Genomic DNA, 27,327 nt, shown 5'->3' with positions numbered 1-27,327 from the left:
CTTCAGTCATGTCCGACTCTCTGCGACCCTATGGACAGCAGCCCACCAGGCTCCTCCATCCACAGGATTCTCTAGGCAAGAATCCTGGAGTGGGTTGCCATTTCCTTCTCCAGGGGATCTTCCTGATCCAGGGATGGAATCCAGATCTCCTGCACTGCAGGCAGATTCCTTACCATCTGAGCCACCAGGGAAGCCCTAAGTTTCCTCAGCTGTGATGCAAACCCACTGCATCACCTGGATGCTCTGTGTCACCCTTTTGGTGACTAAAGGGGTGATGGATAAGGGGAACCAAAGCAAATATGAAGTTTACGCTGCCTGCTGTGCTGTAATAAGTCCCTTGCCTCTGGCTCAGGTGTCTTGTGTTTCCTGCCACTATCCACAAAAGTGTGGCAGGATAAATTGCTAGCTTGCAAGAAAAGTCAGATTTCTTCATACTTCTTGACATGTATGTCTTACATCCAAACTCCCCCAGAGAATCTGAGTGGGTCAGGCAATCACCATCTGGTACAGAGGACTCCTGTAATATTGACTTCCTTTTTTCCCTTCTAGTTTTATTGAGATATAATGGACATACAGCACTGTATAAGTTTAACATGTACAGTGTAAGTATTTGACTTGCTTGCATCATGGAATAATTATCACAATAGATTTAGTGAACATCCATCATCTCATATTGATACTAAATCAAAGGAATAAAAAAAGTTTATTTTCCTTGTGATGAGAACTCTCAGGATTCACAATCTTAACAACTCTCATATACAACATACGGTAGTGTTAATTATATTTTTCACATTGTATATTCAATCCCTAGGACTTTATTTTATAACTGAAAGTTTGTATTCAATACGTTTGACTGCCTTCATCCAGCTTCCTCTCCCACCACTGAACTCCCAGATAAGACCCTCTTATAGGCTAGTCAGTAGATTGCTGCTTTTGGATCAGGTACTTGTGCTTTGGCCAGTCATCTGTGGCCAATTTTTCAAGGTCACTTTGTTCAAATATTGGAAACAGTGAATGAGGGACAGGAACTCATTGAAAGAGGATGTGAGCTTGGCAAACCCTGTGAAGTTCTTAGAAGCCAACATTGTACCTTGCACTTTTCATAGACCATCTAGGAAAAGTTACTGAGAAATAGCAAATTCACCTTAACTCTCCTTCATAATCTAGGATTTGCAATATTATATTAGTTTCAGGTGGACAACATATTGATTTGATATTTTAGATTATACTCCATTTAAAATTGTTATCAAATATTGGTTATGCTTCCTGTGCTGTATATTATATCCTCTATCTTATTTATTTTATACTTTGTGGATCTTTTCAATAAATACTATACTATTACATGATCGATGGTTGGTTGAATCCATGGATACAGGACCATCACTATGGAGGGTCAACTGTAAAGGTACACATGAATTTTTGACTGTTTGGGGGTTCGTGCCCCTAACTCTGCATTGTTCAAGTGTCAATTGAACACAACTTTATGTGTGGAGATTATATATTAATATATTATCCATATTTTATATCTATACATATGTGTTGTTGTTGTTCAGTCGCCCAGTCATGTCCGAGTCTTTGTGACCCCATGGACTGTAGCACGCCAGGCCTCCCTGTCCTTCACCATCTCCTGGAGTTTGCCCATGTTCATGTTCATTGCATCGGTGATGTTGTCTAGCCATCTCATCTTCTGACACCCTCTTCTCCTTCTGCCCTCAAACTTACCCAACATCAGGGACTTTTCCAATGAGTCACCTGTTTGCATCAGATGACCAAAATACTGGAGCTTCAGCTTCAGCATCAGTCCTTCCAGTGAATATTCAGGGTTGATCTCCCTTAAGATTGACTGGTTTGATCTCCTTGCTGTCCAAGGGACTTTCAGAAGTCTTCTCCAGCACGACAGTTCAAAGGCATCAGTTCTTTGGCGTTCTACCTTCTTATGGTTCAGCTCTCACAACCATATGAGACCACTGGGAAGACCATAGCCTTGACTATATGGACCTTTGTCGGCAGAGTTATGTCTCTGCTTTTCAACCTACTGTGTATACATATAAAATTTATATTTTATGTTTATAGACAGTATGCATATAAAATATAAATTTTATACATATATACATATAAACATACATATAAAATTTCCACACACACATGCATATTTCTATCTATCCACACACATACATATAATCCACACATCTCTATCTACCCATATACCTACCTACATAGATCTATATTTATCTATCTATCTCTATCTTTCTGTTGAGAGATATTTGTTATGAGGAATTGGCTCATGAGATTTTAGAGGCTGAAAAGTTTCACAGTCTGTCATTGTCAAGCTGGAGATTCAGGAAAGCCAGTGGTCTAATTCAATCAGTGTCCAAAGACCTGAGAGCCAGGGAGCTTGATGGTATAAATACCAGTCTGAAGATAGGAGATGAAATGTTACAGCTCATGCAATGAGGCAGGAAAGAAAGGTAACTTTTTCCTTTCACCTTTTGTTCTATGCAGGCCCTGAACCGATAGGATGATGCCCACTCACACTGGCGAGAATAATCTACTTTACTGAGACCACCAATTCAAATGCTAATCACATCCAGAATATCCTCACAGCCCACCCAGGAATAGTGCTTAATCTGGGCACCCTATGGCCAGTTTATTTGACACAAAAAATTAACTATCACAGTCACCAGGAGGGAAGTTAGCTTGAAAATATAGGTGATACTTGGAGAAAGAAAGAGCCAAAACAATAGCAAAAATTGGAGCCAGAGCCCTAATCAAATTATCCCCAAAGTCTATATAGGTTCTGGGCATGTCACTTATATAAGCCAATAAATTAACTTTACTATTTATATCAGTTTGAGCTGGATTTTCTATTACCTACCAACAAAAACACCCCAAGTGATTCATGTAGTAGTTTTCATAACATCTAAAGTCACTAAAGGATAATGTTGGAGGTTACACAGGTCATACAGACATCTTTCTAAAGTTGGGAGAGTGCACTTTAGTCCTAGAGAGGTCAGATGCAACAGTCCCATAGGTGCAGTTCACTGTTCTTTCCAGTGCCAGAGATGATATTACCCATAAACTGCTGTGGAAAGAATCCATGAATACTGCCTATTGCTTCTCATAACTTCTCTGTTATTTCCTGAGTCTGGTCACACCTGCTTCATCATTGTTACTGGGCTGTTGCTGAAGAATTTGGAGGATGAGATTAGCTACTAAAGAGTTAAATGAAAAGGCAAAAAAACCAAGTTGTTTCCACAAACAGCAGTGACCCATGTCATCTTGGCCTCCACATTCTTTAGGGGTGGGTTTCCATACTGGTGATTCCACAGGCCAGGCCATACTACTTAATCAGAAGTTATAATTTTGGTTTGAACTGTTCAGTGGTCCATTATAGTCTACAGTTTACATCTTGTGGCAAATGGAGAGATTAATCATTTTGCTGGAGTACAATCTTATTTTCTTCAGAAAATAATTAGACCTAAAGCTGTGTTTTAGATCTGAGCACTGCCCTTTGGTATTCAAAAGAATATCCTCTTTCCTAACTGAAAACTGACAGATTAAAAAAAAAAAAAAGTCAAGACAGAGATGGCCCTACCCCATGTACAGGAATCACTACCATCTGTTATAAGTGAAAGTACCAACAAGAACCACACCCAAAATGAGAGAATAATACAGCCTAGCTAACCACGGCTGAACCATGTTGAAATGATGAAGAATCCTGATGGGAATGCAGGTTAATACTCCCAGCTTGCCAGGCCACATGCTTGCTGATATCAGGATTTTCTAGTAGATGTGGAAAACTGTTGAAGTCAGAATATCTGAGTCAGCATAACTGAATGTGCACTAACTGACAAAAATCTAACATGAACAGCCTTCCCCAATGTGTTCTTTTCTTCTCTTTCAAATGCTCTGTGACACTCGAAGAATGGAATAACTTCTCGGAATGTGGCCCACGGACAGCAAAGCCAAGTTGCAAGTTGGTAACAGGGTTCTTATGCAATGGTGGACTGTCTGGGAATAAGGCACAAAGGCTTCTCCCCAGAGGTGCATCATTTATACCACCAAACACACCCACAACCCTTAAAATGTCTTTCTGGAATCTCAAAGGTGGGTCAAAGGGAAATCCAGGCCAAGTAATTGTCTTATAGGTAGAGCTAAATCCAAGTCCATACATCACTTTGGTGAGCAAAAAGCTTGTTGGAATTTTAAGCAGAAAAGGGCTCTTTGTCCTGGTCTAACTTGAATTCAAAGAAATCCTTTGGTTAAATTCTCCATGGTTTCTCCAACTGAGTTTCATTTCAATGTTCATTATTCCATTAATATAGCTTTATGTACATTTATCTATCTCCATTCATTTTCTTTAATATTTAGAAGTCCAAAATACTATCATGCTATCACCACTTTCCTTCCAGTGTCAAGAAGCATCTTGACAGGTTTAGATTGCCAACTGACTTTTCTGATCAGAAAAAAAAATCCTGTTAACCATTTCCCCATAGTATTCTTCTCAGCAGTAAAATTCACAGCAAGGCTACTTAATTTCTTAGGTGCTCGTTTTTACTTTCCATAAATGAGACTGCCAACAGATGGACATATAATGGAAATCGCCATTGACTCTCATGGATTATCTCTACCTGAGCTTTGGAATCTGCATCAGGAAAGCATTTTCAATATCCTCTGTCTTCCTGGATGGTCTGTTTCTACAAATTCTCTTCACTATGCTTCTATCTTCTGTGTGTACATTTCTGTACAGGAGTATATCCTTTTATTCTTATTACAGCTCTTGATTGTACTTTCTTCGCACTATTATTTTCTTCTCTAGTGTCTTTTTTTCTTTCAAGCATGGATTTATTTCATCCAGATGGTTCCAAGAATAGGAAGCATATCTTCTAATTCTCCTCATGCCTCAAAACACCACTTAACATGTTGAAGATGAAGTATAAATGTGCTTCCCCAGTAATATCAGTTTCCTAGTCCTAGCTTCATTTGCATTGGTTTCCTTTCCCTTAAAGACATCTCTCAAATAGATTTTTTATAATTAATATTTAAATTGTTTAAAAGCCATTTGCAACCCTCTTATAAGCTAATTTCAGTTCAGTTCAGTTCAGTCGCTCAGTCATGTCCGACTCTGTGACTCCGTGAGCTGCAGCACGCCAGGCCTCCCTGTCCAATAGCAACTCCTGGAGCCCATCCAAACTCATGTCCATTGAGTCGGTGATGCCATCCAATCATCTCATCCTCTGTCCTCCCCTTCTCCTCTTGCCCTCAATCTTTCCCAGCATCAGGGTCTTTTCAAATGAGTCAGCTTTTCATATCAGGTGGCCAAAGTATTGGAGTATCAGCTTCAACATCAGTCCTTCCAATGAACACCCAGGGCTGATCTCCTTTAGGATGGACTGGTTGGATCTCCTCACAGTCCAAGGGACTCTCAAGAGTCTTCTCCAACACCACAGTTCAAAAGCATCAATTCTTCGGTGCTCAGCTTTCTTTATAGTCCAACTCTCACATCCATACATGACTACTGGAAAAACCATAGCCTTGACTAGACAGACCTTTGCTGACAAAGTAATGTCTTTGCTTTTTAATATGCTGTCTAGGTTGGTCATAACTTTCCTTCCAAAGAGTAAGCATCTTTTAATTTCATGGCTGCAATCACCATCTGCAGTGATTTTGGAGCCCAAAAAAATAAAGTCTCTCACTGTTTCCCCATCTATTTGCCATGAAGTGATGGGACCAGATGCCATGATCTTAGTTTTCTGAACGTTGAGCTTTAAGCCAACTTTTTCACTCTCTTCTTTCACTTTCATCAAGAGGCTCTTTAGTTCTTCTTCACTTTCTGCCATAAGGGTGGTGTCATCTGCATATCTGAGGTTATTGATATTTCTCCCGGCAATTTTGATTCCAGCTTGTGCTTCCTCCAGCCCAGTGTTTCTCATGATGTACTCTGCATATAAGTTAAATAAGCAGGGTGACAATATACAGCCTTGATGTACTCCTTTTCCTATTTGGAACCAGTCTGTTGTTCCATGTCCAGTTCTAAACTGTTGCTTCCTTACCTGCATATAGGGTTTTCAAGAGGCAGGTCAGATGGTCTGGTATTCCTATCTCTCCCAGAATTTTCCACAGTTTATTGTGATCCACACAGTCAAAGACTTTGGCATAGTCTAATTTCACCTGGTTGCAAATATGTTGAAACTGGATTTGATTAGAAAGGAATCTTAGGTGTAGGGACTATGACTGTATATATTTCTTGTTTATCTTAGCATCTTGTTTATGTTTTTTTGTAGTTAACATTCTAACTGGTTTATTAAATGTGCTTAACTCAGTAGGGTTTAACCAAGAAACAGTATTTATCTTTCACGACAGCTGTTAGTTATACTTGGTCAGTTTTCTCTACCTCCTTGACAACTTGAACAGATCGCATAGCTTTTCAGTCAGTTTCTAGGTGTTAATAAATAGGTTCACTCTCAAGTATTAAGTGGCAACTTTAGAATCTCATCTAACTGAGGCTCCCTCCCCTCCTGTGTCCTCCCGTCCCCCTCCACTGCCCACCCAATGCTCAGAGAAGACAAGAGCCATGGGCTGGTGGGATTCCCAGGTGGTGCTAGTAGTAAAGAACATGTCTGCCAATGCAAGAGACATAAGAGATCTGGGTTCTATCCCTGGGTCAGGAAGATTGCCGGGAGGAGGGCACAGCAACCCACTCCAGTATTGTTGCCTGGAGAATCCCATAGACAGAGGAGACTTTTGGGCTACAGTCCATGGGGTCGCAAAGAGTTGGACACGGCTGAAGTGACTTAGCATGCACACACACTTGGCTGGTGTGTGGGCTGCGAGGCAGGTTCTAGCTTCCCTTTGCTTCTCCACTTTGCTCTTTCCCTCCAGGTGTCTGCTCAAAAGGCTGTTGCTTCCATCCTCCTCAGAGTCAGGCTGGCAAGTGCGGAGGACAACTAGATGATGACAGTTTCTGACTCGCCTGGGTATAAATGGTCCCCATGTTCTCTCTGGCATATGCCCCAATGCTGGGATTCTCTCAGGAGTGTGTTTCATGACATCTTTGTCCTGCACAAAGGGGCTTCCCTGGTGGCTCAGACGGTAAAGTGTCTGCCTGCAATGCGGGAGACCCGGGTTCGATCCCTGGGTCGGGAAGATACCCTGGAGAAGGAAATGGCAACCCACTCCAGTACTCTTGCCTGGAAAATTCCATGGATAGAGGAGCCTTGTAGGCTACAATCCATGGGGTCGCAAAGAGTTGGACACCACTGAGCGACTTCACTTCTGCTTCTTGTCCTGCACAGGTCACATATTCTCTGGCTGACCCCTGTGATGCCCTCTGAGTTTCTTTGCTCTGGCTGTGTACCCTACTGAGTGTTTTTTTGGGTCCCAGTGCCCTGCTAGCTGAGCCCTTTCAAGACAGGGCTAGCCTGGCTCCTCTCTGTGGCATTCAGATGGTCCAGAGTACCTTTATCCTACTGGGACAGGTAGAAGCTCAGCATGCTCACTCTGATGTCGTCTCTGTTTATTTGCCAGGAATAGCTGCTATATTGGTGGACAGTTCATATTCTCTTAAAAACTTTCTAGCCCCATTCTCTGTGATCATCAGTCATGAACTAAGGTGCTCTTATTCGTGTATGCCCATAGTTGCACTGCAGCACTTTCTAGTTGGCTGGGTGTTTTGTATGGGGGAGAGGAGGCAGAGCACTCCCCCCATCCCCCAATCCCCTTCTCCATGGAAAAAGGATTAGGAAATCCACTCTCATGAATTTTTCTAAAGAATCTTTTATTTTATTTTTCCTGCCAGGTTATGGGCTCAAGTTCTCAGGACAGGTTTTGGCAACGTCTAAGCTAGTCCTATAGGGAGGGTTTTTGGATTATAGGATCTGTAGTTCCTTGTTCTCAGCTTTGGTTCATCAGATGAAATTCCAATTAACACTATGTCATGATGCAAAACAGCTTTTGAGACTAAAAGTTTTATGTTTCTCTAGTGAAAAATAAAGTATGAATATACATTCTTTCAATGTTTATTTCAGATTCTTCTATAGGGTTCTTATAAATGAAACAAGGCAATTTGAAAGCTTAGATGTTTCCTTTCTAATTTTAGTATCACAATCTATTGCCAAAGTCAGTGCATATGATTAAAGAAACACGAATTAGATGGATAAAAATTAGAGTGTAAATTTGTTGAGTGATATTTGAGCTTGGATTTCTTTCACTCCTCTTTTAGTTGGTCAGTTATTTTCATTGAAACATTATTTGGTTGAGAAACCTACTTTAAAGTGGGCTACCCTGGTAGCTCAGTTGGTAAAGAATCCGCCTGCAATGCAGGAAACTAGGGTTTGATCTTTGGGTCACGAAGATGTCCTGGAGAAGGAAATGGCAACCCACTCCAATATTTTTGCCTGGAAAATCCCATGGACAGAGGAGCCTGGCAGGCTATAGTCCATGGAGTCTCAAGAGTTAGACATGACTTAGAGACTAAATCACCACCACTATAGAGTAAAACATATTGTCTGTGATTCTTGACTTTAGAGAGTCTAGTTTCTGATATGGTTTAGAGATGTCTTAATGCTGAGACTTAGATTCGCACCAATGGGTTTCAAGTCAGGTAAACTGCTTAGCTTCATGATTTAGGACAAGGCATTTTTATGGGACCAAGCTGTACTATTTTTAAATTGAGAACATATTAGTGGGTAATTTTTAAAGTCTTTCAGAGCTCTAACAGTTTGTGACATTCGGATAATATACATTTGTGTTGGTGTAAATTAAAAAATACCAGCTTAAAAAAGAACTGCTTTTTAAAAAATATTTAATTCAACATTTACATTATCAATGGTGTTGTTAGACAGAATTTTATCATTCACTATAATTCATACAGTCTTTAATTTTATTACTTAGTTTTGCTATACTTTCAATAATGGAAAGCTTAATGATCAGTGACTTTGATTAAACATTTAATCTAGCACTAGCATTTTCCCTTCGCTAGTTGTGAAACAAGTTACTATTTCCTTCAGAATATATACTAAAAATAAATGTTATTTATTTATTCTGTAGACTTCTTAATACTAAATATATTTAGTTTTCCCATCTGGACAATGGGTACAATAACAACCAAAAAAAGCTAAGCATGTCTTCAGGGAAAGCATTCCTTACACCTTCCTGCCAGAGAATGTTTCACCAAGTCACAAGACAGTGAACTCGCATGACTCTTCTTTCCCTCAAACTGACATCTAATCAGCTAGAAAATCCTTGGCTCAACTCCAAAGAGGGTCATTGCTGTTACCACCAATTATATAAATTCTTTCCCAGATTAAGCAGCCACAGTGGTCTTTAAATCCATGAACCAGGTCACCTCCATCCTCTCCTTGGAACCTTCCAGTGACATTTGTATGCAGTTTGAATAAAATCCAAGTTCCTTGTCAGGGTATATTAGTTAAGGTGGTGATAAATAAAACTCAAAACATCCATGGCTCAACACATGAAATTTTACCCCTGGCTCATGTAACAGTTCAGTGTAGGTGATACTGGTTTTGAGCAGTTCTCCTCCACTGATGATTCAGGGACTCAGGTTTGTCATTGTGTGGTCCTTTGCTTTGCTAGCTGCCTCAGAATCTTCTGGATCTTGTGGGCCGGTGAGGGAGAATGGGTGGAAAAGGTACACCCACTTAGTTGCTGTGGCACTAATGTGGCTGCATTACAACGCTCACATTCCATTGGTCATATGACTCCCACTAGAAGCTATGGGGGCTGGGAAATGTAGTCTCTGGCAGGAACCACATCCCAGGCACCTCTCTTCCCTCTGGAAAGGGTGCATAAATTTTTAAGGGACAGCTAGCCATCCTGCCATACACAGTCTTGAAAGTTCCCCCAATTGTCCCATCTACTTCTCTAGCCTCCTCTCATATACTTTTGCCTGGCTGTGTTCCAACTACACTAGCCTTCTCCTCTTCTCATCTTAAGCTCATCCTTGCTTTAGGACTTTTGTGTTTTCTTCCTTCTGCCTGGAAAGGTTTATCCCCAGACCTTTTTCTTGATCATTCTCTTTAATTCTCAAGTCTCCATTCAAATATTGATACCATCCCCTTAGGAGTTCCCTGCCTGACTACTAGCATAGTCCTCTACTTTGTCACCAGGTTTAGTTGTCTTCACAGCATGAGTCAACTCTCTGGAATTATCTATGCTTGATTACTTAGTTATTGCCCATTTTCCTCCCTACTCTCACGCCTTTGCCCTACTCCCCACCCTTACCGTGTGCAATGTAAGCTCCGTGCCTGACTATCTTGCTTACTCCCCTATGTATTTCCAGCACACAGAACTTCACTGGTAAATATAAGTCACTCAATACATATTTATTGACTGAATCTGGAGTCAAAATCCATAAAGAAGAGTTTATATGGGAAGGCTGGCATCACTCCACATTTTCAATCACTAGGATTCAGTTCAGCTAATCAGTCATTCAACCGATATAATCACCAATCTCTGTTGCATTAAATCCTCATTGTACTACCCTAGAAGAATCTGGTACAGTATGTTAATCCAATGAACAAATATAAGGCCCGTTAGAAGTCCATTTTTGCAAGATTTTTAAAACTGTACTTATGTCTCTTAGAATTTTTTAAGTAGTCCTTTTCTGGCTAAATGTGAATATGCATTACAGGTGGTACACTTTTCTTGTGAATGATTCCCATTGTTACTAATAATACAACTGGAAAATACAAATGAACCAACACAAAATAATTCTAATGGCTACTCCACCAGTCAGTTTCAAAACTGCTAATGGAACCTGAGACTTTTGAGTTTTTCATATACTCAGAATATTAGAATGACTATTTACTTCCATTTCCCTCCTATTTCCAGAATGGAAATTCAAAGCCCTTTTGAATTTTCTTGATGACAGTATTCACACAATGTGTTTTAAGAAGATGTATTTCACTCTACTGAGAGGCGACATAAGGGGGGGAGTAGAAAAATATTTATTTCAGAGCCCCAAACCCTGAATTTGAATACTTTGGGTCTGCCACTTACCAACTGTGTGACCTTGTGTAGGTATTACACAAGGGCTCCAAAATCACTGCAGATGGTGACTGCAGTCACGAAATTAAAAGATGCTTGCTCCTTGGAAGAAAAGCTATGACCAACTTAGACAGCGTATTAAAAAGCAGAGACATTATGTTGCTGACAAAGGTCCATCTAGTCGAAGCTATGGTTTTTCCAGTAGTCATGTATGGATGTGAGAGTTAGACCATAAACAAAGCTGAGCACCGAAGAATGATGCTTTTGAACTGTGATGTCGGAGAAGACTCTTGAGAGTCCCTTGGACTGCAAGGAGATCCAACCACTCAATCCTAAAGTAAATCAGTTCTGAATATTCATTGGAAGGACTGATGCTGAAGCTGAAGCTCCAATACTTTGGCCACCTGATGTGAAGAACTGACTCACTGGAAAAGATCCTGATGCTGGGAAAGGTTGAAGGTAGGGGGAGACAGGGACGACAGAGGATCAGATGGTTGGATGGCATCACTGACTTGATGGAGGTGACCTTGAGCAAGCTCCAGGAGTTGGTGATGGACAGGGAAGCCTGGCGTGCTGCAGTCCATGGGGTTGCAAAGAGTCAGATACAACTGAGCAACTGGACTGACTGTGTAATTGTTTTTCTGTGCCTCAATCTGTAAATAGAGAAAAAAATATCTGTCTCATTGGACTTTTGTAAGGACTAAATATGACTTGTTAGTCTAAAGCCAGCACTTAGTAGGTACTTAAAGAATGTTAGTTTTTTTTCCTTTATGGTATGTGAATATTTCTTTACTCAACTTAGCTCAAAGTTCTTTAGAAGACAAAGCCTGATGGGACAATTGTTAAAAAAAAAATGGAACAATTTTACACAAAATTTTTCACACACACCCAGGAGCAGATTAGAAATGTTGGAGTCACCTCTTTTTCAGTTGGTTATACATTTAATAAGTTATAAGTGTTGTTGATTCTACTCCTGAATTATCCTTAGAGGCCATCCACTCCTCCCTGAACTTCACTTCTGACTATCTCACTAAGATAATTCCTAACTGGCCTTTTCAGCTCCTTTCTCTTTCAACTCTATCTTCTACATTGTGTCAGCATCATTTTTCTAAAGTTCAGATATAATCATACTACTTTTCTTCTTAAGTCTCTGTGATGGTTAATTTTATATGTCAACATAAAATTATGTTGTTTAATTTTAAAATTATGATGTTTAATTTTATGATTGTGGGTTACCCAGATATTTTGTTAAACATTATTCTGGTGTGTCTGTGAGGGTGTTACTGGAAGAGATTTGAATTGGTAGGCTGAGCAAAGTAGGGTGAACATTGATGAAAATCATCCAATCTACTGGGGTATTGAATAGAATAAAAATATGGAAGTAGGGAAAAATTCTCTGTCTCTGCCTGACTGCTGAGCTGCGACACAGGTCTTCTCGGGCCCTGGAATTGGGACTTACACTCAGGAAGCTCCAGTTCTCAGACCTCTGGACCTGGGCTGGAATTGACCTGGGCTGGACACTGACTTTCCTGGAACTCTAGCTTACAGATGGCAGACTCTGAGACTTCTCTGCTTCTGTAATTTTGTGAGTTAGTTCTTCATAATAAATCTCTTTATGTATCATATTGGTTCTATTTCTCTGGAGTTGCCCATAGGTAAAAACTTGTCCTTACAAATACTTAGCATGCTGCTGCTGCTGCTGCTAAGTCACTTTAGTCGTGTCTGACTCTGCGACTCCATAGACGGTGGCCCACCAGGCTCCCCTGTCCCTGGGACTCTCAAGGCAAGAACACTGGAGTGGGTTGCCAGTTCCTTCTCCAATACATGAAAGTAAAAAGTGAAAGTGAAGTCGCTCAGTCGTGTCCAACTCTTAGTGACTCCATGGACTGCAGCCTACCAGGCTCCTCCATCCATGGGATTTTCCAGGCAAGAGTACTGGAGTGGGTTGCCATTGTCTTCTCCAATACTTAGCATAGTATCACTCTAACAACTTTACTAGCCAATATTTCTTTCTTTCTACCCGCTTACATGCAACATTCTCATTATAGTGACCTTTTTATCATTGCCCAAACAGTCAGTCTTCTATAAGACTTTCTGCTTGAAATGTAGTTTTCTCTGTTTAGGATGCCCTACCCTCTGTTCCCTGCCTGGTGAACACCTGCTCATCCTTCTGGATCCATTATGTCTTCAGGTCGGTTGACCATGTAGCATTGGTGAGAATCTAGAGTTGCATCTACTGCTGAAGTATAGGTTTGTCTAGTAGAATAACAATTGGGGTGGGTAGGCGGTCCCTTCTGCTGACAGCCCAGTGATGACATATAAACATTTTATAAAATTCAAAACATTATTACACTAACTTAATTATATTACTTAATAAGGTAAATCCTATGTTTAAAAATCTGAAGATAGAATTTAAACAAAAGTATATAATATTTTAAAAATGCTGTAAGAAACCACATTTTGCAATAAGAGGTCTACAAATTTAGTCAAGGAAGAATAACATAAACCAGCTTCAAAAGCAACTTACTCAACAATAAAACTTGATCATGGGTACAACATTAAAATCAGATACTTCTGTGTGTGCTAATTATAAAGTATATGAAATTTTAGCTTGCAATGAAAACCTCTAGTGAAAGTGAATAAAAGAATAATGCTTAAGTTGGTAATATTGCATTTCCTGATAATAAAAATATGGCATCTTTTACAAATGTTATCTGTACACTTTAAATAAAGTAGTTATTGGTTAATCTACATGCAGACTCTGAGAGATAGTGAAGGACAGGGAAGTCTGACATACTGCAATCCATGGGGTCGAAAAGAGTCGAACATGACTTAGCAAATGAACAACAGCAACAACAATGTACAGAGAATATTGCTCCTCACTGCTTTAGTCAACCCACCAGGAATCAGTCAGCACACATTTTCAGAGTGTCCTCTATGCTCTGGACACTGTACTGGGCATTGTGGGGATTATCAAGAAGTATAAAGAGGTGGTGCTTGTCCTCAGGGGGCTTTCAATCTGTTCTCTTGCTCAGCCTTGCTTCATCTCTGATTTTATCTCCTAACCCTGTACTCAAAACTTTGATTAATGAGCACTGTCTGTATCCATACCACTCTTTTGTTTTGCAACATCAGCCCATCAAGTCCCTTGCTCCAGTTAGGACCACCCTGGTCTGTATCTGTGCCTCTTACAAAAGGGGATTTGAAACTGGTTAATGTAACTCCCATCTTACCCCAGAGGTCTCACCACTGTTTATAAAAATTAGTGTCCCTCATTTATATTTAATTGTATTTACTTCTGTTCCTCTGACTCTTTCTCTCTACACTCTCATTTCCAGATCCTCATCTTATTGTTAGTTCTTTACATTTAGAAAGCTTTTTGTTTTCTTCTTCTTTTTTTCTAGAAGACTCTTAAAGTCCATAATGATCCAGGGTAGGTATTACATCACAACTTAAGCTCTTTCACTTGAGTTTTCACTAATGTCTTATCAGGAGAGAGAAAGAGTGAAACTAAGGGTAGGTGAAGGGATTGACTTGAAGAACCTGGAGTGGGGTGAGGACTCCTGAAAAAAAAAGAGAAACTCACAGGAGAGGTGGGAGACAGGGTTAATGATATGCTGTCTAGTCTACACTTTCCTTTAACAACTGGCCCTGAGGAATTAAAATGGCTTCTCTATTCAGGGTCTAGTTTCGTGAACTCTGCTGCTCGACACTTTTTTTCTAGTGAATATTTATTACCCCAACTGTAATCCTTCATTTAACGTAATATAAAAATTGTAGAAAAAGAGAGTAATTAGTAATAAATCATCATCTCATCCATTAGCAGCAAATAATGCCACTTTGTCAAAGTCATAATCATTAAGCAGTCAGTTAGAGGTGATTATGTTTGCTCCCCAACTGGAATCAATCCAAAAACAAACCACAGCTCCCGTTTATTATCCTAATTATGCCTTAATATGATGCTGTCTTTTTCTCCCATAAACTTGATAACAATAAAAGAGTAACAGTGAAAACTGACAGGATAAATGAGTAAGAAAGGTGGCCTGAGAAAGTTCCTGGACCTGCCGCCCACCAACCTCTCCAATTTCTGATGCTGTAAAGGTTGTAAGACTGAGGAAGGAGCCGAACAGAACAGAGTAACTCTTGGGGTGTTGGATTCATGACTTTATGGGATAATCTTTTGTCCGTTAGTCCGTTAATCCAGTTAGAATACAGACAGCCCTCACTTTACACTATACCACGTTAACTGAAATGTGTGCACCCTGGAACCGTGTCATTGTTTTACATGGTTCAGTGATACAGACATTGTTACCATGGAATTGCACAGAAGAGAGGACATGGTTCCGATATGCACACTATTGAGTTAGCATGGTACCATGCAAGGCGAGACCTGCCTGTGTAGTCTACTGTAAACAAATCTTTGTTAACTTGAGATTTATCAGACTGTTTGAAAGTGGTGGAGTTGATGGAACATGAATGCAAGAGATATAAATGAGGCTTTCTGACATCCTAATCTATTACCTGGAATGAAAGATATACATCCTTTGGGTTAGGTGGATCCATGGCAGAAGGATGAGACTTCTGGAGAGGGTGAGTGAAGGGAAGGATAGGGGCTAAGAGAGCTAGTCGTCTAAAGGTCAGAGTTAGGTGCAGAAAGCAGATTGAAATCCAGAGCAAGAATGCAGGTATGGTGACTGATATGGTTATGGGAGGTCCAGCTCAGGAAAACTAGGACATTTCCCAGAACCAGGAGAAAGTCAATAAAGGACCTGTATGGAGAAAGGTTGGGGAATCTTCTTTGAATTTGCTACTTATACGACTGTTATGATAGGATTTCTGACCTTTGGTGGAAACTCCCTAGAGGATCTGCCCAACTCAAATGAACACCTGACTGCTCCGACTGGCCACAAACTCAACTTTCTGGTTTAAATTAGTCTGAGAAGGTTTCTATTCTTGCAATCAAACAATCCTAATATACGATAGAATTTAAACCCTAAATGGTTTAGGATAGAGAGAATGAGGACGAATGAGATCTTGATTGGGAGGAAAAACAGGTTAGATGAATAAAAAAAAGTCTTGGTGGCCAAAGGCTGAGTCTGGGGCAGTGGCTTGTGGCCAAAAAGTTCACAAAAACCTCTAGTGATTGGAAATAGTTTATACCCTGTTGTGTGATATGAGATTTACTTGTAATGGGCCTCAACTATAGAAGACTGATGCTCTGCAATTTAGAAATGTTACCAAACAAGATCTATCATTTTCAGGTCCTTATCCTTAAGTCTCACTTTTAGCCATTTGTTATTTCATCCTATTCAGTCACCTTCCAGGTGAATCTCTTTCAATTCCTTCAATGGACTGTGTGGCTCCTAGCCCCTGTCACCCCATATAATCTTGCCTGGAAAGCCGTTTCTTCTCACCTTCTCTACCCACTAGGTGTCTCCTAGGTGTCCTTCTAGGCACCTTTTTAAAAATAAACCTTCCCTAAACCCTATAAGCAGAGTAAATCTCTTCATCCTTTACCCCACATACTGTCATTGCCTGCTTGTTTTATGTCTTCCTCACAGACTCATAGTTTGTTTAGGGCAGACAGTAGGTCTTCATCATCTTTATTTCTTCTGTGTGAACACAGTTCATGAACCATATTATATGCTCAGTAAATATTTACTGGCTCAACTTAATGACACTTTTCAAGCCTGAATGCAGATGGAGGAGATTGTCCATGAATGGTGTAAATGTGCTGATGTAGGTTTGCTCAGGAAGGCGTACCTCTAGTGAACAGGGGATGAAAAACAGTGGTAGCTGAAGAGCCGTGATTGCTTTGAAGATGCTATCTACTCTCTCCCTGATTTTTACCTATTCCAGGTTCTGGAGGTAGAAAGTCACTCAGGTGAAAGTCAGAAGAACTGAGGCTGAAGGCACCTTCTCTTTGGGAGATGCTCTGAGGATGACCCATCTAAACACACAGACACACAGGCCAGGACTTGAAGGAAATTGGATTTTGCTGATGCCCGTCATGCTGCAATGTCCAAATCTGAATCTCTAGTCAAGTTCTGAGTGTCATTACAACGTTATCAGCTGCCTAATGGACACTGTGGATGGATGTTATTGGAACTTCAAACTTAATGAATGTAAAACTAACTCATTATAATACCTCCCACCCCAGCTCCTTCTCCAGCTTTGTTAAGGTATCATCATTTTCTCATTCACCAGCCTCAAATGTTGTAATTTTCTCCCTATAGCAACAGATTAACTCTAATCTCCTCTACTCTTCCCTTGTTGTGCCTTTTAAATACTCTCTCCCTTTCCAGTTTCACTGTCACTGTCCTCCTTCAGCCTTGTTGTTGTTTAGTCGCTCAGTCATGTCTGACTCTTTGTGACCCCATGGACTGCAGTACGCCAGGCTTCCCTGTCCTTCACTATCTCCCAGACTTTGCTCACACTCATGTCCACTGAGTCAGTGAGACCACTCAACCATCTTATCCTCTGTCACCCCTACTGCAGGACAAAAATGAATCTGCATTCTTTCAAATAAAAATAGTATTCCATGAAAGAGATAGATCAATTAGCAACTCAAACAATTCAGTTCAGTTCAGTTTCTCAGTTGTGTCCAACTCTTTGCGACCCCATGGACTGCAGTATGTCAGGCTTCTCTGTTTATCACCAACTCCCGGAGCTTACTCAGAATCATGTCCATTGAGTCAGTGATGCCATCCAACTATCTCATCCTCTGTCATCCGCTTCACCTCCCACCTTCAATCATTCCCAGCATCAGGGTCTTTTCAAATGAGTCAGTTTTTCACATCAGGTGGCCAAAGTCTTGGAGTTTCAGCTTCAGCATCAGTCCTTCCAATGAATATTCAGGACTGATTTCCTTTAGGATTGATTGGTTTGATCTTGCAGTCCAAGGGACTCTCAAGAGTCTTCTCCAACACCACAGTTCAAGAGCATCAATTTTTCAGCACTCAGCTTTCTTTATAGTCCAACTCTCCCATCCATGAATGACTACTGGAAAAACCAAAGCTTTGACTAGACGGACCTTTGTTGGCAAATAATGTCTCTGCCTTTTCATATGCTGTCTAGGTTGGTCATAATTTTTCTTCCTAGGAGCAAGCATCTTTTAATTTCAGGGGTGCAGTCACCACCTGCAGTGATTTTGGAGCCCCCCCAAAATAAAGTCTGTCAATGTTTCCATTGTTTTCCCATCTATTTGCCATGAAGTGACAGGACTGGATGCCATGATCTTAGTTTCCTGAATGTTGAGCTTTAAGCCATCTTTTTCACTTTCCTCTTTCACTTTCATCAAGAGGCTCTTTAGTTCTTCACTTTCTGCCATAAAGGTGGTATCATCTGCATATCTGAGGTTATTGATATTTCTCCTGGAGATCTTGATTCCAGCTTGTGCTTCATTCAGCCCAGTGTTTCTCATGATGTACTCTGCATATAAGTTAAATAAGCAGGGTGACAATATACAGCCTTGATGTACTCCTTTCCTGATTTGGAACCAGTCTGTTGTTCCATGTCCAGTTCTAACTGTTGCTTCTTAACCTGCATACAGATTTCTAAGGAGGCAGGTCAGGTGGTCTGGTCTTCCCATCTCTTTCAGAATTTTCCACAATTTGTTGTGATCCACACAGTAAAAGGCTTTGGCATAATCAATAAAGCAGAAGTAGATGTTGTTCTGGAACTCTCTTGGCTTTTCTATGATCCAATGGATGTTGACAATTTGTTCTCTAGTTCCTCTGCCTTTTCTAAATCCAGCTTGAACATCTGGAATTTCACAGTTCACATACTGTTGAATCCTGGCTTGGAGAATTTTGAGTATTACTTTGCTAGCATGTGAGATGAGTGCAATTGTGCTGTAGATTAAGCATTCTTTGGCCTTGCCTTTTTTGGGATTGGAATGAAAACTGACCTTTCCCAGTCCTGTGGCCACATCTGAGTTTTCCAAATTTGTTGGCATATTGAGTGCAGCATTTTCACAGCATTGTCTTTTAGGATTTGAAATAGGTCAGCTGGAATTTCATCACCTCCAGTAGCTTTATTCGTAGTAATGCTTCCTAAAGCCCACTTGACTTCACATTGCAGGATGTCTGGCTCTAGGTGAGTGATCATACCATCATGGTTATCTGAGTAATAAAGATCTTTTTTGTATGGTTCTTCTGTGTATTCTTGCCACCTCTTCTTAATATCTTCTGCTTCTGTTAGGTCCATACCATTTTTGTCCTTTATGGTGCCCATCTTTGTATGAAAGGTTGCCTTGGTATCTCTAATTTTGTTGAAGAGATCTCCAGTCTTTCCCATTCTACTGTTTTCCTCTATCTCTTTGCACTGATCACAGAGAAAGGCTTTCATATCTTTCCTTGCTATTCTTTGGAACTCTGCATTCAAATAGGTATATCTTTCCTTTTTTCCTTTGCGTTTAGCTTCTCTTCTTTTCTCAGCTATTTGTAACGCCTCCTCAGACAACCATTTTGCCTTTTGGCATTTCTTTTTCTTGGGGATGGTCTTGATCACTGCCTCCTATACAATGTCATGAACCTCTGTCCATAGTTCTTCAGGCACTCTATCAGACTTAATCCCTTGAATCTATTTGTCACTTCCACTGTATAATCGTAAGGGATTTGATTTAGATCATACCTGAATGGTCTAGTGATTCTACTTTCTTCAATTTAAATCTGATTTTGGCAATAAAGAATTCATGAAACTGAGCCATAGTCAGCTCCTGGTCTTGTTTTTCCTGACTGTACATCTTTGGCTACAAAGAATTTAATCAATCTGATTTTGGTGTTGACCATCTGGTGACATCCATGTGTAGAGTTTTCTCTTGTGTTATTGGAAGAGGGTGTTTGCTATGACCAGTGCATTCTCTTGGCAAAATTTTTTTGGCCTTTGCCCTGCTTCATTTTTACTCCAAGGCCAAATTTGCTTGTTACTCCAAGTGTTTCTTGACTTCCTACTTTTGCATTCCTGTCCCCTATAATGAAAAGGACATCTTTTTTGGGTGTTAGTTCCAGAAGGTCATGTAGGTCTTCATAGAATCATTCAACTTCAGCTTCTTCAGCATTACTGGTTGGGGCATAGACTTGGATTAGTGTCATATTGAATGGTTTGCCTTGGAAACGAACAGAAATCATTCTGTCATTTTTTAAATTGTAGCCAAGTATTGCATTTCAGACTCTTTTGTTGACTATGATGGCTACTCCATGTCTTCTAAAGGATTCTTGCCCATAATTGTAGATATAATGGTTATCTGAGTTAAATTCACCCATTCCAGCCCATTTTAGATTGCTGAGTCCTTAAATGTCGATGTTCACTCTTGCCATCTCCTGTTTGACCACTTCCAATTTGCTTTGATTCATGGACCTAACATTCCAGCTTCAGCCTTGGGCTATTACAATAATCCTAAAGTCTCTTGGCCTTAACACATCTCATTCTACAATTTATCCTGTATGCTATTATAACTGAATTAATCTTCCCATCTCATCATGGTAGTCTCCTAATAAAAATATTCAGAAGTACCCAGCACAGTGCCATACAAAAAGTTTGTAAATTCATTAAAATTGCAAATTTTATTGCCCTTTGGAATTCTGACCATAAGATTAAATATTTGAATTGGTGTCATACCTTCACTATTATAAGTAGAAAAATTTATAGATTGCTAGATGTTTTGTACTGTTAAAACTATTTTCTGTGTTATTGTACTCTATGTGGTGGAAACTGTATAAAGAGAAAAGTAGCAGTCTTTCATGTTCAGACATGTTTCATATTCATGGAGCAAGTGAGACACCTAAAGTGCAGTTTGTCCCTTTATCTATTTAACACATATTTATTAAGTACTTACTATGCATGGTATTAGGTGCTTGGGTGTGTCAGGGAGAGAAGAATTGAGTGAGGAGAGATAATGAGAATGTGATCCTGTTATGAACCAAATGTTTGTGTCCCTCCAAATTCACATGTTGAAATCCTAACCCCCCAGTGTTAGGACGTGGGGCTTTTGACAAGCAATTAGGTCTTGGGTGTGGAGCCTTCATGTATAGGATTAATATTCTTTTAAGATGAGATAACCAAGAGCTTACTCTGTCTCCTGTCTGCCATGGAAGGACCCAGCAGGTAGATGGCCACCTACATGTCAAGCAGTGGACCTTCACTAGACTTTGGACTATACATATATAAATATACAGGAGGTGCAGGAGATATGGGTTCAGTCCCTGGGTTGGGAAGATCCCCCAGAGGAGGAAATGGCAATCTAGTCCAGTATTCTTGCCTGTAAGAATCAATGGACAGAGGAGCCTGGAGGGCTACAGTCCATATGGTCACAAAGGGTTGGATATGACTGAGCAACTGAGCACACACACAGATACACAGCCGTCATCTTTTCATCTCCTGGATGGAGTTATGTGCCCTAAATTGCTCAGTTACATGTCCCAGGAAAATCACCCCATCTCTTTTCTAGCTAGTATTGTTGCAGATGGTTTGACCTGTATTTTCTGACACTAGCAACTGGATTTTGATTAACAAAGGGATTGCACAGGGACCTAGTGAAGAAGTGGAAAATGTTACGATTATAGAGAGGGCTGAAACAAAGCAAAAACTATTGTGTCTGATAACATAAGGAAGACATTGCAGCATGAAATGCAGGGCACTGAAATAATTCCTCAGTAGGGTGATGCTTTTGCCACTGGTTTAGGTGGGGCCATATTATAAGATAGCAGCTTTTCAAAGCTCAAATGTAATTTAAAGAATGTATATAGGAAAATTAATATGATTTAAAAATTTAAAACTGTAATAACTTTTATGTATGAATAATTTAATTGAGTAGTGTGAATTATTATTAGCCCTGAAACATATGATAAATCACCTAGTTAATTAAAAAATTCTGTTATTGAGGATATTAATAAATACGACATCAATTCTTGATTGGCTGTTCTCATTTAGATACAAGGCAGTCCCAATAGCCACCTCTTTAACACAGACTTGGTTGGCAAAAAGTTATGCTTTCCTTGACTAGTGAAAGAAGAAGCTGTGAACTAGTATGGCAGACAGGTAACTGAATTAACATTTATACTTGACAGTGTCACAAGTACACCTTTAAAGGGAAGCAAAAGGCAATGAGAGAAAAGAACAGAGAGATCTAGATAAGAGTGGGGGTGCCAAAGAATTCTTGAGGAATAAGCTTGAACTGATATTGGAGGATGAGAAAGAGTTACTAGATGATGGAGGGGCTGAGGGTATCCCAGGCATCATAAATACAGATTCATGGAGGACACAAGCAGCTCAGGATGGCAAAAATGAAATGTGCATGTGGGAGAGGTAGGAGATGATGGCAGAAAGGTAAACAGGGACTAGGGACTTTATGTGTTAAGCTTCAGATTTGAACTCTGGCTGTAATTTATGGATCACCACCAAAGGACTTTAAAACAGAACAGTAACCATTTATTTAAATCTCTCGAGACATTTTTAAAAAGCCTTGCCTGCATTTGGGACTAGTCATAATTGCATGGCAAATCAGGAAATGAGCAATTACTCCTATCTGTAGGGTGTTATAGGGAAAACCTTGACTATCTATGAGGCTCTGATCAACAGGACTTCCAAGGAGTGACTGGGTCATTGTTTTCATGGGTCTTAACCAAAGGCCTTAGGGAGAAAGACAGTACTTTGAGAGAAGGAGGCTTTGTACCAGAGGGTGGGTACTGATTCAAATTCATGTGTGTGGAGTCCCAGCTGGGGCCTTGACATTGATCTTCTGTACTCCAGGATCTGAAATAAATTCAGAAATATCATCCTTTGGAATGAAAGCAAAAATGAGGGTGGGAGAGAAATGGGAAAAACAGAAAAGAATTAGCCTTACTTTAGTGAGAAATTCCCAGCAGGGTATTCTTTTAAGTAGCATGTATTCTGTTCTGTTCCATTAATTTTAAAAGGAGAACCACTAGAAATGACTTATCTGAGTAACCCAAAAGATTCAGATCAGCTAGTCAACTAATGGGACCCAGGTCAACTTTTACATGAATGATGCATGAGTAGATGATAGATACAAAAAGCTTTGCGAAGTCTGCTGACGTTCAGTGTCTAAGAAATTGAAGGGTTTCAGTCAGATGGATAAAGATTCTTCCAGTGTAGTGATTTCCTGTGTTTTAGAAGATTAACTAGTGTATGCTTTCGCTAACAGTTTATTTTTCTGCTTTGACAAAGAGAAAAATGAAAGAAAAAGAAAGGGTGGTATGTACTCGTATTAGGAAGATAGGGAATTTATAGAACTGTACTGTTTTACCGTTTCTGAACAACCCGTTTTTAATGGAAAAGAGACCTGTGACCTTATTTGCATTTCAAATATTCTTGGAGTGGAATGGTGAAGATCAATGAATTGATTGTCAGAGAAACAGCATGAGTGACAAATTTCTTAGTAAAGAGAAAAGAAATATAAAGGAGGAGGATAGTAAGATCGTCTCAATTCAGAAGTAATGGAACAAAAAGGTCTCCATTTTATTCCTGGTCTCATTTTTTGAAAATTCAAATAATCTGTGAGGATAAGAAGAAAAACCCTGACCTGAAAAGTGCAGTTTAATGTTTTCTCAGTGCATAATTATGTGACATTTGATTACGGCCTGAGATGTATTTTAGTGGCGGGCTGCATCTATCTTGTCCAGGATATTTTGAGAGATGATATAATGTAATAGAAAATGGGTTGTATTTGGAAGCTGAAGGCCACCTTTCCAGAGACTCAATCCTCAACCATTCAGGGCCAGAGGATGGGCTTCTTTTCAGAATGAAAATTCTTCTCGAAGTAGTGGAAATGTTTATATATTCAGAGGAAGTCTCATTCTATTGAGCAGGGTGTATATTAATACTAGTCCTATGTCTCATGGCACCCAACTCCAGTACTCTTGCCTGGAAAATCCCATGGACGGAGGAGCCTGGTAGGCTGCAGTCCATGGGGTCGCTAAGAGTCGGACACGACTGAGCGACTTCACTTTCACTTTTCACTTTCATGCATTGGAGAAGGAAATGGCAACCCACTCCAGTGTTCTTGCCTGGAGAATCCCAGAAATAGGGGAGCCTGGTGGGCTGCCGTCTATAGGGTCGCACAGAGTCGGACACGACTGAAGCGACTTAGCAGGTGCAGTCTCTAATAAAATAATCACTTCATATGTCATTGTTCCATATCTGAATGGCTTACAAGTACTTATCTTTACTGATCACTGACTGGGTTAGGCATCTTGAATAGCACAACCTGAGAGATGTCAGGGGTCCTGACTGTGTGGAGATGCAGCAAGGTCAGGGCAGCTCCTTTTCACGTCACTCCTCCGCTGAGGGGTAAGGAGCTGGTCTGTAGACTTTCCATACCGTGCATTACATCTCATTTTCCACCTTGTCTGAATGGAGGGAGGCTGGATAAGGACTTACCCTGATTCATGAGCAGGTTGTGTAGGGACATGGCAAGAAGAATGAGACTGCTAACTTAGGGGTTTGGGGAATGGAAATATGATTAGAAATGTTAACTTGAGCCCAGGGTTTGATAATTTGTATGTCCTATGTGGATGCTCATTGTAGAATTGAGTTGTGTCCCCCCAGAAGAGATGTCTAAGACCTGACTTTTAACAAGTGTGAATATGACCTATTTGGAAATAGGGTCTTTGCTTGCGTGCTAAGGCTTTGTTGCTTCCAGCTCTGTTCAACCCCATGGTCTGAAGCCCACCAGGCTCCTCTGCCCATGGGATTCTCTAGGCAAGAATACTGGAGTGGGTTGCCATGCTCTCCTCCCAGGGGATCTTCCTGACCCAGGGATCGAACCTGCGTCTCTTAAGTCTCCTGCATTGGCAGGTGAGTTCTTTACCACTAGCGCCACCTGGGAAGCCCCAGGGCCTCTGCAGATGTATTTAAGTTAAGAATCTCAAGATGAAATCATCTTGAATTTAAGGGGTGGGCCCTTAATACAATGACTGATGTCCTTATAAGAGAAAAGGAGATTTGAGATACCAAAGCCTCTCACATGGGGAGAGGCCATGTGCAGACAGGGGCAGAGATTAGAGCTTTGCTGCCATAAGCCAAGCAATATCTGGAACCACCAGAAGCTGGAAGTGTCAAACAGCTTTTGGAGAGAGAATGACCCTGCTGACATCTTGATTTTGTATGTCACTAGAAAAGGTCTCCACAGTCTGGAACTAAGTGAGAATAAATTTCTGTTGTTTTAAGCCACCAAATTTGTGGTAAGCTGTTACATCAGCCCAAGAAACTTAATATACTTCTGAAAACACCACTACTTTGGGGACTCCAGTCAGAACACCACACCATTGGGAGAAAAGGTCCAGCAGGGGGTTATGGTGTTGCTGGTTTGACTGACCCTAACATTGGAAGTGAAATGGGGTCACTACTACAGTGCGAGAGGGAGGAGGGTAGACACCCAGGGGCAGAAATTAATGGAACACTCTCAGTCATCCTGTATAAATTGGACTGCCATCGACTCAGATCCTGCAGGGAGAAAACTCTGGGTCACTCTTTGAGGCCAAGAATACCCAATTGAGGTTCTGACTGAAGGCAGAGGAACCTTTAGAATGGGTAGGGAATCCATCAGTTCTGTCTAGTTGCTCAGTTGTGTCCGACTCTTTGCGACCCCATGGATTCTAGCACGCCAGGCTTCCCTATTCATCACCAATTCCCACAATTTGCTTAAACTCATGTCCATTGAGTCGGTGATGCCATCCACCCATCTTGTCCTCTGTCATCCCCGTCTCCTCCTCCCTTCAACCTTTCCCAGCATCAGGGTCCTTTCCAGTGAGTCAGTTCTTCACATCAGGTGGCTACTGGAGTTTCAGCTTCAGCGTCAGTCCTTCCAATGAATATTCAGGACTGATTTCCTTTAGGATTGACTTGTTGGATCTCTTTGCAGTGCAAAGGACTCTCAAGTGCCTTTTCCAGCATCACAGTTCAAGAGCATCATTCTTTGGCGCTCAGCTTTCTTTATGGTCTAACAATCACATCCACACATGATTCCTGGAAAAACCATAGCTTTGACTAGATGGATGTTTGTCAGCAAAGTAATATCTCTGCTTTTTAATATGCTGTCTAGGTTGGTCATAGCTTTTCTTCCAAGGAGCAAGTGTTTTTTAATTTCAGGGCTGTGGTCACCATCTGCAGTGATTTTTGGAGCCCCCCAAAATAAAGTCTGTCACTGTTTCCATTGTTTCCCCATCTATTTTCCATGAAGTGATGGGACCGGATGCCATGATCCTGATTTTTTGAATGTTGAGTTTTAAGCCAGCTTTTTCACTCTCCTTTTTCACTGTCATCAAGAGGTTCTTTAGTTCCTCTTCACTTTCTGCCATAAGGGTGGTATCATCTGCATATCTGAGATTATTGATGTTTCTCCTGGCAGTCTTGATTCCAGTTTGTGCTTCATCCAGCCAGCATTTCTCATGATGTATTCTGCATATAAGTTAAATAAGCAGGGTGACAATATACAGCCTTGACGTACTGCTTTCCCAGTTTGGAACCAGTCTGCTGTTCCATGTCCAGTTCTAACTGTTGCTTCTTGATCTGCATATAGATTTCTCAAGAGGCAGGTAAGGTGGTCTGGTATTCCCATCTCTTTAAGAATTTTCCACAATTTGTTGTGACCCACACAGTCAAAGGCTTTGGCATAATCAATAAAGCAGGGATAGATGTTGTTCTGGAACTCTCTTGCGTTTTCTATGATCCAATGGATGTTGACAATTTGATCTCTGGTTCCTCTGCCTTTTCTAAATCCAGCTTAAATATCTGGAATTTCACAGTTCACATACTGTTGAAGCCTGGCTTGGAGAATTTTGAGCATTACTTTGCTAGCATGTGAGATGAGTGCAATTGTGTAGTATTTTGAGCATTCTTTGTCATTGCTCTTCTTTGGGATTGGAATGAAAATTGACCTTTTCCAGTCCTGTGGCCACATCTGAGTTTTCCAAATTTGTTGGCATATTGAGTGCAGCACTTTCACAGCATCATCTTTTAGAATTTGAAATAGCTCAACTGGAATTCCATCACCTCCACTAGCTTTGTTTGTAGTGATGCTGACCTAAATCAAATCTCTTATGATAATAGAGTGGAAGTTAAAAATAGATTCAAGGGATTAGATCTAATAGACAGAGTGCCTGAGGAACTATGGATGGAGGTTGGTGACACTGTACAGAAGGCAGTGATCAAGACCATCCCCCCAAAAAAGGGAATCTGTAATTACCACTTATTGACTCATGACCAGCTAGAGTCTTTTTGATTGGGTTAAACATATTTTTATACTTAAATCTTCTTTCTCTTCCCTCTTCTTTCTTTTCTGTTTCCGCCATTATGTTC

This window comes from Giraffa tippelskirchi, chromosome 3 (genome assembly GCF_054371585.1).
Source record: "Giraffa tippelskirchi isolate mGirTip1 chromosome 3, T2T-mGirTip1v1.2.pri, whole genome shotgun sequence".
NCBI lineage: Eukaryota > Metazoa > Chordata > Mammalia > Artiodactyla > Giraffidae > Giraffa > Giraffa tippelskirchi.
This window is presented reverse-complemented; position numbering follows the sequence as displayed.